The sequence below is a fragment of the Neopsephotus bourkii genome, unplaced genomic scaffold (genome assembly GCF_033783945.1).
Source record: "Neopsephotus bourkii isolate Nb327-2 ecotype Australia unplaced genomic scaffold, CSIRO-AGI_Nbou_v1 NB_1814, whole genome shotgun sequence".
Classification (NCBI taxonomy): Eukaryota; Metazoa; Chordata; class Aves; order Psittaciformes; family Psittacidae; genus Neopsephotus; species Neopsephotus bourkii.
In genome coordinates, this window is record NW_026902287.1 from 589,622 (window position 1) to 603,189 (window position 13,568).

Here is a 13,568-nt window from a genome sequence, read left to right on the forward strand (position 1 = left end):
TTGTCCTTGTGCTTGTTATTAGGAGAAAAGACCAGCACTCACCTTGCTACAACCTCCTTTCAGGCTGTAGAGAGTTGTGGAGAGTGGTAAGGTCTCCCCTGGGCTTCTTTTTCTACAGGCTAATCAATGTAGTTCCCTCAGGCACTCCTCACAGGACTTGTGCTCTGCAACATTATTATACTAGTTCATAAATCTGAATTGACTGGGGATTTTATTAAAGGTTTTCTACCAGTGTTTTATCGAGTCATTTACCAGACTCGATAACCTGACTTCCAAGCTATCAATAAATTGGATAATATCAATAATATGCCACCACTATCCCCGTTTTACATATTTGTAAATAGGTCTCCATCAATAATTTTAACACTTCAACCATGTAAGTCCTGCTAACAAACCTCAGTAGTAACAACCTTATAGCTGTGTCCTGCATGAAGGCTTTCAATTCCTCCACATTTTCTTGAGCATTGTTCATTAATACAGAGGTAACATTTCTAAATTGCACATTTTGTCTGCATTAGTTTTTCAATTCAATTATGATGGTATTCTTATTTTTCCTTCACAGATCTGAAGTTCCAATGATGCAATGAAATATTTACTGCCTGGAAAAGCCCTTCCAGTTCTGAACACAAAAGCTATCAAAGTACCAATTGGCAATTATTAGGTGAATAGTTTAAGTAATATTTTTCAGGTACACAGGATCATAAATTAACTCATGTGAAGGATTAAATAATGGTTCTTTCTCATGGTGGATAGTTTATCCACAGGTAATAATTCATAGATATACTCTTTATGCCTGTAAAACGATTATGTTCTTCTTTCATGTAAACAGGATTTCCATGGGTGATCCTGTGTAACATACTGCTGCTTTTTTTGCTATTATGCAATACAATACCACTTCTTTAGGGCTGTTAAAAGACTGTAAGCATATTCTGTAAAAAGTCAAAAAGGTATGGGTCACGCTACTTTAAGGAAAAGTCAGGGTAGTGTAGCAAATGAGGCCATACGATACCACTGGCACTGTCCTAGATCCTCAAAGATGTATTTTTCAATTGTAAAGCACGCTGCCAGTTACCAACTCATCACCAGTCAAGGTACTAGCCACATGTGCCACACTTGCATAAATTTCTCTTCATATCAACCAAACCCATTTCATCAGGAGTTTCCCAGTAAAATCCAAAGAAAGAACCTGTGCAATCAACAGTGATTTTTTTTTAATCAGCCTGAAGAGAGAAAACTAGCCCATACTGTTAGACTTGAGTAGTTGGTGTTTTCCAATGTGTGCTTTAGTAATCAAAGTAAATGCTCAGAGTAATAAAAAAAAAATCATTTAATAACCAATAACTACCAAACTTCACCAATCCCTCTTCAGAACAGTGGTTTTAAGCTATACAGGAAGTTAATTTCACCATTTCAAAGCACAAGAACAGTTATAACTGATTCATATAAAAGGCTTTATTTTCTTTTTCCCTGTGAATGGCAGCATATCAATGAGCCTAAGACTTTCAAAGTCCTAATACACGTGCCTAGCCTAACAGAGTCAGCAGCCTACTGCTATCGCAATATGTCATGACCCTGTTTCAGAAAAGCTTATACTGGGATGAGAAATTGCTGGTCTCATTACTGGAATTAGCAGTTGACAAGGGCGAGGTGACTTTGTAATGGGGTCCCTGTCTGCCTGGTAATGAAACAAATCATTTCACATGTATAACACTGTATTTTCCACTAACCCAGTGGGGCTCAAACCATCAACATAAATAGGTGAAAGTCTGCTGCCAGTCTCCTGAGTACTGAATTTTAGTAAGGAACATCATTACTTTTGTGAAGTGAGAGAGGATTTTTCAAACGCTTTCAGGCTTGCGCCACTTCTGCTGCCATGGGGATCAGCCCAGTATAAAAAGAAACTTATTTCATGGCAAAGCAACTAAATGAACAGAAGTAGGAACTTCCCATTTTCTGTGGAGGGGCAGACACAGTTAAAGTTTGGCCTTTGGTGGCCACCCGTGGTACCTTCTTTGCCCATTCATTTTCTCTTCTGACTACCACATGTGAGTGTGGACACCAAATACTTGATGTACTGCACATTGGATGTTTGGTTCTCAAGTAGCTGGGAATGATATTCATCAAAGATACCAGGGCTTCTTTTAAGTTCAAGAAGTTTATATTGTTGGGGGGGGGGGGGAGTGGTTATATAGGTTTTTTCTCCAATTTTGCATGAATATATACTGCTTGAATGGGTGCTGTTTGATTCAGCACAAACTTCCATTACTGAAGCTAACAGGATTAATTCAACATGGATTTAATACTTGTGCTCACTCAGTCATATAAAACAATCATCTGGACAAAGAACTGAAAAATAATTTGATTCCCATGCTTGTTACCAATCTTATTTCATAATCCTTGTCAAGTGCCAAATATTTCAGAAAATCCCTAGCACATCTAAGCTGAATCTTGTAGGTGTTTGTGATTTCAGAAATTTCATGAAACAAATTATTTTTACAGTGAGTACATTACTCTTCTTCTACTTGAAGAAAAGTAAGGCATATGTGTGCAATTTAAGCTGCACAAGAGGTCAGTGAAGAAATTATTCAGCTTCTAATTTGAAGTAATAACATTCTCATATACCTCTTCTGATATGAGGTTAAAGGAACCCAGAAATAGTGCTGATTGCTTTCAGTATTATGGTATTACAAAATCAGTACTACTAAGAGATGCCTAGCAGATGTGGTGGTTTGAGCCCAGTGACAAAAGATTGGGAAGGTGAAATATTTGGGGTTTTTTTTCTTTTTTGGGGGTGTATGTGTGTAGTAAAACTTAAGCCAAATCTGTCTTTGCTTGCTCCTTTGAATATGGCAGATTCTTTGGACCGAAGTAGTTCCAACTTAAAGAAATTATTATAGTTTGGAGAAGCAGGTCCTGAATGATTTTACTGATCACCCCTTTCATAATAAGGTTTTCTTGAATGTTAGGTAACTTCATAGGTGAAAGAGTGTGGTTTTTTCTTTAAACCTGCTTTCCCCTCTACAAGCAGTTGACAGATGTGTTCAAAAAGCTTCACATAATATTGTTGTTCTTTGCCCACACAAAGCTAGTTTATTATTAAGAATGGTCTCTCTATTTCCACTATACATGCATGAGACCAAATAATGTACTAAAAAAAACAGCACGAAGCCTCTTCGCTGCAAGTCCCTACTGTGGCATTTATTCAGTATTTATGTGTACAGAAGCATGCTTTGACTTCTTTACACTACCTATTTCCCTTAATGCATTATTTCATTCTTTGCATATGTGAATTGAATTGCAGATGTTAGGAGTCTAATCATGCTTCATAAGCAAATGATGCTTATAGTGTTGTACTTGTTTGAATAGATGAGAAACTATTAATATTTACTGGGAGGATTTGGGGTTTGTGTCTGTTCAATAAACTATTATTCTAGCATAAGGAGTACAGTCACGTTGGCATTACCATGCTAAAACACAGAGTGAGTACAGACACTGATTTTATTTACTGGTTCTCACTCTTTTTCCCAGCCAACATGTTTTCACATATCCTAAAGAAGCCAATATGTCTGAGACTCATCTCCCTCTTAAATTGGATTGACATGAACAGTAATGTCAAAAGTTAATGGAAGGAGGTGAGAAAACACGGTGCACATTCACAGAGGCAAAATGGTTGAGTATGTCAAAGTCTCCCTGGAAAAATCCTATAAAATGACTATGTGAAGCACTACATAATTTTTTTTATCCTCACCTTCCTCCTTGCTCTTCTTTGTAGAGTAATGTAAAGGCCAAAAGCTATAAAAGGGCTATATTTATCTATAAAGATCACTAGCTTCTTTCTTTCTTTCTTTTTGCCCTCTATGCATGGTGCAAAAATCCTTTCATAGGAAACCAGTTTTCATCAGCCTTGTCATCTCGTATTGTGATTCAGGACATCTGAGTACATATAATGCATGACAAGAATACTTTGTTTGCATTCTTTTCACTTCCTTATTAACTTAGAGAGATATATAAATAGAAATTTCCCCTACAAAGAGTATCAGCTGAAAAAAATATTAGATAATCAGGCCAAAGCAACTAGACACATTAGCTGTGTATTCTATTTTGTTGCTTGGGGTTTTTTAACTTCCCTAGCCTTTATTTTCTCATAAAGACAGCTGTTATCATGAGACTAACTTCACTCTATGTGAATGACTCTATGTCTATGACATAGCTGCTAATAATACCAAAGATAAAGGAGCACTTTCTGCTGGCTTTCAGATGGATTTGAAGTTGTTCTGTTCCCACTGAGTCAGTAGCTCTTTGCCAAAAGCTTTTGAAATCCCTCTCTTCTTTCCTGCCATTTTTTGAAGTAGCACCTTTTTCACAACAATAGTAAGCAGCACATTCAGACCATCAGTATGTACACCCACACAGGAGAGCACTGTGTCCTGCCTGCTTGCACATCAATTTATATTTATTTTGCTATTCTGCCAATCTTTCTTTATTCTCCCAGTCAACCTTCTTTTCCACAACTCAAATGAGTCATGGGATCATGCAATCTGTTGTAGCATAAGCAGTTTCCTACATACTTGTTGAAAATGTTTTCCTTCATACTTGTTGAAAATGGTTTCCTTAGAGCCCCACCAAAGGCAGTGACTCTAAGTACTTTCTAAATATGGCATTGATAACTACTTCTTTAGATGCCTCTTCATTTAACAGCTGAAGTACCTCACTCCATAATTCATTCTCCAGCAATACTTTTGCATTTTAGCTCCTACCTAAATCCGTAAGATGTGGTACATCCTGTTTCAGGAACGTCAAGACATGCTCTTCAAACATGTGCTCTCGGGATGTACAGTCCTGTATGGGGTCTGGCTGAGGTGGTAATAGTTTTCCCCATAGCAGCCCTTATAGCACTGTGCTTTGTATTTATAGCTAGAAGGGTGTTGTTAACTCACCAGTGTTTTGACTACTGCTGAGCAGTGTTTGCACAGCATCAAAGCTGTCGCTCCAACGTTCCCCCTCACTAGTAAGCTGGAAGGTGGGAAAGATCTTAGGAGGTGATACAGTCATCACAGCTGACCTGAAGTGACAAAAGGGATATTCCAGACCTGTCTTCTCACTAATGAAACCTAAGAGAAAGTACGGCAAGGGGTCTTTTTACATTTGTCTTCCAGAGCAACTGCTATGCATACTGAAGTCCTGCTTCCCAGGAGGTAGCTGGGCATGTCCTGCCTATGGGAAGCAGAGAATAAATTTTTTTGCTTTCTTTTGCTTCCACATGTGCCCTTTATGTTAATTAAACAGTCTTTATCTTGACCCATGAGATTTTTCCACCTCATTTTCTCCCCCCAGCACACCCTGACCTGCTGTGGATAGACCAGCTTGGTGGGCACCCAATGTCCAGTCAAAGTCAATGCACCACAAGTCCTTTATTTTGTATAAGTCCTAATCACAAGCCTGCTATAAATATCCTTACAGGGACACACAGTATGTCTATGCTTTGTATCCTCCAGCATTCTGGTTCTTCTTCCTGGAAGTACTACCAACACAGGAAGCTTCTTTACAGCTGCAGGGTTTTACACTGCTAACAGCTTTTAACGCTTTGGTAAAACTTGTCAAACTGAAATAATTTTGATAATGCATTATAGTAACATGACAAATCAATTACCACAGAATAACCCTTCCCTTTCTTCATCTGAAGATTTATATTAATTGCTTAAAAAAGGAAGATGATCTTGTCAAATAAATCTACTCTTATTCAATTAGAAAACAGGGGGAAAAGACATTTTTAGAAGTTATTCCAAAGTGTTCATAAACCTGTAAAACAGTTCATTCTGTTCTACATGTTTTTTATGCTCCTAAAACTATTCCCCCTTCATTTAATTCAAGATGACTAACTTTAGAAACAATCAATGGTCTCTCTCTTTCCTCCTGCTTTCCACAGCTGTTTGAGAATTCTCTGAAGTCATTGAAACTGAAATCTGTTACTATGCATTGTCCTGAGGTAAGTTAGGGCAGCTTTGACAATGTCCTTTTCTTAAGCAGGGAGGTGTGCAGATGGTTGAGCTATTAGGAGGGTGGAGGGACGAGTGCACAGCAGTATCAAGTTGAATACTTACTGTAAATGAGCTCAAAACTAGTATTTAAACCACTAAAACTTTTAATTTACAGAGGAAGCTTGGTGGCTGTAACTCGTTCTGGCTCAGTGGAAGTATGGGACTGGGAGTCAAGAGACCTGGATTCTGTTTATTTTCTTTATTGCTCAGTTAACTTCAGTTGCTTATGTTTCTGTCTCCTGTTCTCTCTGCCTGTTTGGATCTGTGTAAACTGTAAGCTCTTTGAAGCAGAGACCATCTCAGTACACACTGTGCAGTTGCAAAGTGCTGCCCTCACAACTAATAACACTTTTGCTTGTCTGTACTAAAGATTCTTTTTTTGCAAGTGTATACGCTGGAGGCTACAGCAAGACACAGTTTCAGAAGAGGGGTACCCTGCAAAATTACACTCATGCTAACCATGTTCTACTTATTACAGTAGCTAAAAACAGGAAGAAAGGATGTTGATCCCAAGAACTGTGATTTTTACCTTATAGCTGTATCTCAAGTCTTGCTCAAAAGCTAATAGTGGAAATTAGATACACTTTTCTTCATAGACAAAATTTCAGCTTCTGAAAGCTCTTTTTGCCGTGTGAGCAGCTGATGGTAATTCCTGATCACAATCAAGGACTTGTTTTCCTTCTATCCGAGTCTAAATGAGACTCAAATGCCTATGCAGTGATGTCTCAGGATGCACTCCTGTGTTCACTTGAGACCTAGAGAATTCTCTTGGAAAAGGTGTTTTGGGAAATTCTTTGTCTTCTCTGTGCACATGTGACCATGGCAGAACTATTTGCTGTGGCTGAGCTACCTTCCTGCTCGGGTTTGCCAAAACGTTCTACCTGTACCAAAGACAAGACAGAAGTTACTCTGCATGCTCTCAGTGATATCTCTCCCTGCATCTGGGATACTTTGATCTCATTACAAGATGTGTAACTCTCCCCATTAACTTGAGTACCAGCTGAAGTTTTCAGTATTTCAAGACCCTGACCTCTTCTTTTATCAAGCCTTTTTCTTATCATCTGTAAGTACTTTCCTATCTCATTTGGATATTGTCAGGATAAATACTTTTACAATATTGCATGTCTCTCAACTATAATTATACGAATGGCATACACATAATGGATAGCAGCAGACAGTGTTCAAACCATTGTCATGTTACAAAACTGGAAAGTCATGTGTCCTTTTAATTAGAGGATACATTTTGCTATTTTTACTACATTGTGTCAGTCACCCTATAATGAGACATGCTGAAATATTGGGTATTTGTTTATAATTTGGGTATTATAAACATTTAAATAACTCTTTAGGTTCACTCCAAATATTTTCAAATAGTTACTGAATTAAACTCTTTTTGAAGCTGTCACCTTACAGTTCAAGCTTCTTTTATTATTTTGAAAAACAGCAATATAAAAAAAAACATATAAAAAAGATATAGAAAACTCCTCTTTTTCAAGTAGCATGCATGAAATTATTTTTTAATTGCTATTTAAAGCTGGATGATGAGCTAGAAGATGACATACATATCAAGGCTTAACCAGGGTTGTCACACAGGCCACATTAGCAAAGAAGCTGCTCACACAAGGAAAAGGTGCTATTCCACTGCTAGAGTTAAATTGCATTGCTGAACCTACAATAGATTCACGTGAAAAAGTGATGTGGGTTTTATTTGGCACAGCATAGCCAGGTGTTGGCTAGAAGCACCAGCAAACCTCAGAACAAAGTGCTAAATGCCCACATACCTATTCACCTGCACAGAGGACGTGCCAGACCAGGGGTCTAATTGTAGAGAAACAGTACAGCCCCACTTAATGGGAGCAGGCAGGGGCATGAACAAGGTGAAGATCTGGCCCCACTCCTGCCACTCACCATCCACAGGAAGGCTGTGTGGGATGGGCACGTAGTAACTGAAGGAAGCGTTAGACCAGCAGTGAATACCTGCATGCCTGCGGCCAGGAGGAAGCGTGGAGGCAGCCTGCGTCAGAGGACTGAGTCACCATGCCTCCTGGGCCAATGCCCTGGAGTGCAGCTTACAATCACTGGGACCTAGCATTTAGTCATCAAAATCACACAGAAGTGATGCCTGAGCAGATCCAACAAAGGCACCTGAAGTCAAGAGGAGTTATGGGTAACAAAATCCAGGCAGGGTTTGAATAGCTACACCTCAGCATAAACGGACAGAAAATTTATGCCACGCACTTTCATGCTTCCCTTTTTAAAACCTGTGAGACACACACAGAGCTAAGCTGAAGTGTCTGTTAAAAAAAACATGCTGGAAGTAGAAGCATGTTTCTTAATGAGCAAGTTCCAGCAGACCCACATGCAGAGGCAGCTTATACTATACCTACCGAGATTAATTTTATATACACTTCCATACAGAGGTGATACGGATGTATTTCATAAAAACAAACAAACAAACAAACAAACAAACAAAACTAACTAACTGGCATGAGGCAGTGCTAGGGAGAAGCACATGCCTCTAATTCTAGCAGACCAGTGCAGCTATTAACTGAAATACTGCTCATCTCCCGTAATAATTTCCTACATGATCTGGAGTTCCCTTTTCTCTTTGGCATTGTTGAAGGTAATGGGGACCTTGAGGCTGCAATTGGGAAGATGAGTATGACTGGTTAATTGCAGTATGGATTTTATTTTCTGAAGTAATTTGTGTCAGTAACATCAAATGTCAAGGTTCTAGACCTGACTATTTTATCTCATAGCAGTTTTTATACACCTGATCTCATACAGCGTGTATTTCTTTTCATGGAAGCTATCCAAAATACTACATCAGTAAACTACCTGCAAGATGAAAATTTCTCCTCCTTTAACCTGCAATTGGAACAGCTGGTCTGCTGTGGACTATGCAATCTTCACCTCATTAAGTTTATCACTCAAAGGAGTACTTCACTGCTTTGAAGCTGATGAAGTCAGCTTCTTGATAGTTCCTCCCCAGGAAAAAATTATGCTACGGAAGGGATTTTCTGGTGCTTCTGTGTTGATAAAATTGTACCTTTCACATACTTCCACTTGTAAACTAGGGAAAAGCTAACTGTCCATTTTGAAAATGGATCGACCAAGTGTTAGTCCCATAGCACAGTCAATCTAGAGAGCATCTTCACTTCAGCTACTGATAAAGGTCACTTGAACTTCCTTGGCTAGCCTTTTGCTTTAGAAAGAGAGTTCTCAGATGTTTCTGCTCCACAAAAGCTGTAGAAACAGCAAACCCTATGGTTATGGATTGTTATAATCAGCTGGAAACTTAGGTATGCAAATATTCCTGAATGCGGTGGAGGCTTACATACAGTAGCCTTGATGTTTCTTTATGCTTAAAAATTATTTGCCTTAATACAATACATAGACATTAATTTTTCTTTGCAGTCAATTGAAATCTGAAACTATTACTTTGGGGACAAGGTCCAACGAATTTTTTCCAGTATACAGGAGAAAGCATGTAATTTCTGTGGAGCACAAGAGAAAGGTAGTTTCATAGGAAGAACATATTGTAAATATGCGCTTCGTCCTTGAGTCAAGTCTTGGCTGATTAAGAGGACACAGAAGATGTTCTTCTTTTAACATGGCAATATTCCATCACTATTTATTGAAATAAATTTTGTGATTTTGCAGGACAGAAACAACAAAGTCTACAAGCAGTACAGCACAATGGGAACTCTTGACATTGAGGTCTGCATGAATGAATGCAGAAGGTAAACTTGACCGAGCCTTTATTCTCCCCTCTCTTCAATGTGAATGTTGTTTCTTTGAAGTAGCATTAGTAAAAGCAATTCAAAGCTCAGCTATGTGTACACAGCACCGTTACTTCTTTACAGCAACTTTTGTTGTAACAAAAAATATAAAACCTTTTACCTGGATACAGTGCTTTTCGTCTTCAAAGCATTTTCACAAATACACTCTAGCTAATCTGAACACCCCTTTAAACATAGTTAAGGTTGATTATGATCATGATTATGCCTTTACAGGAGGGACAGAGTTTAAATTACTTAAATGTGCAAAGTATTTAATGTTGAAAGAGGAATTAAAAAGCAAGGATCACTATGGCCCAATTATCAGCCCACAGCATTAGACCTTCTTCTCCCAACCTTGGTTTGCACTGTGAAGAATTATCTTATTATACATATATAATGTCCTCTATATTTAACTAAATATTATGCTATTTGTGTAATTAAAGTGCTTCTTAAGCAAACAAGAGTGTTTCAGTTCATTGGGGCAAGATTTCACAATCCTGTCAGACATAAGGCCAAAACTGCCAGTTAGTTGCAGTGACCTTACATTGTCACTTTACCATTCATATTCCTAAGGACAGGGTCTTCAGGTATTAGAGGTGGGACTTTCACCATAATTCTCTAAAGGCACAACAGATGAAGCTTCATATGTAAGTTTGAAGGGCCTTTAATTAGGCTTATAAATTACTTATTTTCATCTAAAGGTTCTTTTGTATCTTCTGAGTGGTGTAAGGGGTAAATGAGATTTAGTTCTTATACATTATTTTAATTTAAGCCAAGGAAACACTGCCCATGAGACACAACCACTGAAACACTGAGAAATCAAAGCAGAGAGAATTCAAGTCATTGTGCATTTATTTTATTTTTTTAAAAAGTGAAACTCCACTAAACTACTCATTTTTATTCAGATAAATGAATTTACATTCCAACATTCAGAATATGAAGTACAAAGTGCACCCTCTGGGAGAATACAAAGGTATCAATTTATTTCGAGGTTTTCTGTGTGGTTTTGAGTTACCAGCTGGGCTTAAACCATGACACTGTAATGTCATAAATGGAATTGTGAACAGAAATTGCAACCTCTCTCGTAATCCTGTAACTGGTGTCTTTTTAATACTGTATGTTCATCCTGAACATACATGTTCACAATGTTTCCTTGAATATTACGGCAGTGTTTTTGGTGCAATGGTGTTTGATTACCTGCTGCCAACTCAAAATGGTGGCTGTAGAAAGCTGATTACTCAGAATGATGAATGCTCCATTAAGAACTTTTAGATTACAGTTAACTGATGAACAGTCACAGAACTGGATTCCACCTCAGTCCCGTAAAAGGACTTTAAGCTATTCAAAACTGACTTACCAAAAGCATAACGTCTACAAGAATGAAAGTAGTAAAAAATGTTTATTTCACAAAACACTGTTTCTTACCTGTCACTGAACACTTAAATCATTTTGAAGCCCTAAATGCATGTATGGCTTGACCTAGGGTATATGCTGCTGTAAGTAATGGGGATTCATTAGATGTTGATATATAGTGAGCTCACTTGAAGAAGTGCAAAATTCTAAATTTAAATTAGGATTGTATGAAATTTTAAAACATACTTAGTCTGCAAGAATACAGTTTACAGATTCTTCCTCTGACTCTGAGTATAAGCTGTCCACCTACTGTTTGGAATGTGCCCGAACGGTGGCTCAAACTAGACATCTTTGGAAACCTCATACAATGAAGCTTCTTTGAGCTTCCAGCTCAACATCTCTTGAAGTATCTATGTCATCAACAGTTTACCATGAGCAGGCTTTTCTGCTTGCTGTTCTGTACTCAGATTTAGCCTTTATCTATATAAAGGCATATATATCCTTATATAGAGTAATGGTCCTACAAATGTAGCACAAAGAGTCCATAAGCATGAAGTTGGAAAGCTGGTACCTCTCTGGACAGGTACAGTATCAAACTCCCATTGGAACAGCCTGTGCAAGAGCAGCTAGCACAAGTTTTAATTGAGAGTAAGAAATAAATCTTTTAACTTACGATCCCTTGAGAGTTCATGCAGTGAATATTTTTGAACTATTTGAAAAAATGAGCTCTCATATTCAAAAAAGAAGCAAAAAATAGAACCAGAAAAGCAAAGAGATAGCACATATTTGTGATAAAACATTAACACTGCAATGCAACTGACAGCTTTTTATAAGCAATTCAAGGGAGGAAAATTGTAATAGAATTAAACAGACAGAATTGCCAGTAATTATTCACTAAAAGATTCTGTGCACTGGAAGTAGAACCTTCAATAGAAAAGCCAACCTAGAATGAGAAAAATAAATGTCAGTCTGTGTATGAAGGTCTTTAACATATGCTTAAGAAGACTGAAGTGTTTAAAACTGCACAGAGTGCAAATTCCACCTGAAACACAACTTCAGCACTAGCTGCTGCTGCCTTCAGTAGTTATTAGGAATATCCTTTTACTGGAATACAACAAACTGCCTCACAGATCTCACCAGATTTCTCCACTGTGATAGAATGTAGGACTTAGGTTCAGTGATGAATCTGAGTCTGCGATTACTAGCAGGTATGTGACATTTTTTAACAGAGGGCACTGAAGGGCATGTCTGGATGGCTGAGGTCTCTCTGGTAGATGAAGTTGCTTTAAAAAAAAATCTATGACAAATACTTTTAAAAATTAACAAGATATTGGCTATTTTTGATAGCTCTAAATTTTATATTGTTACCTACTCATAGTAACAGAATACATAAACTATTGATGTCTCTCAAAATGTAAGATCATGTGATGGTAAAGTGAATGCTCTGCTTAAATGCAAATACTTTGGGCATCAAGAAAAATACCAAGAATACTAAAATTATTAGCATATATATATATACCCAGAGTTTACCTTTTCCTGACACTTGAAGCTATACTTAGATTGGAAAGCTACATATGTGTATTTCCTGTATATATGCACTTCAGAAAGAAAACTGCTTCTAATTTTTTTTTTTCCCAAAACAGACTCTTGTTTGTTCTTAAATTACTTTTGGATACTGAAAAGACTGCCCTTAATTAAAACCACACCAAACCTCTATTTTTTTTTTTTTTTTTATTTAACTGCAAACAAATCTCTTCCACTTAGTTACAAATACTATAAATTAGAAATTTTCACATATGTTAGAGCTGGAATTTTGGTCTCCTTTTGCCATTTCTGGCAATCCAGGTCTGATAATTACTTTTCACTTCATTTCAGGGTTTTATAGAGTGCTCCAGGGATTTTGTAGTGCTGTTTAGTCCTACCCTCTGTTGACAAATTAAGGAGTTTTGGGGAGAAAGTCAAATAAACCACAGTGTCTCCAGGAATATGGAAGTGGAATGGCTGAGAGAGGGACCATCTGAAACTGAGCTTTCAGAGAGACTGAGGTGATTCTTAGAAATCGTAGCACATGCTCACATATAGCTGATAAATCATTTTTATTATATCATGGCATCACTGCAGTGTAAGTTAGAAAAGCATTTACGTACCACCAGGTGCAGCACTGCTTTGCTTACATGCTGCCAGTGAAGACTCCCGGAGAGTCACATGTTAACATGCAGATCAAAAGTACTAAACAGAAAGCAGGATGGGTACCCTGGCTGCGATTTCAAGAGGTATTTAAAGATAGCAGCTTTCCCACTGACTTCATAAAAGAACTTCCAGATGAAAGCTTTTTAAAAAGAGTAAAAACTTTCACTAAGGATACATTTCAAGGATGCAGGAACATTTCAGGGCT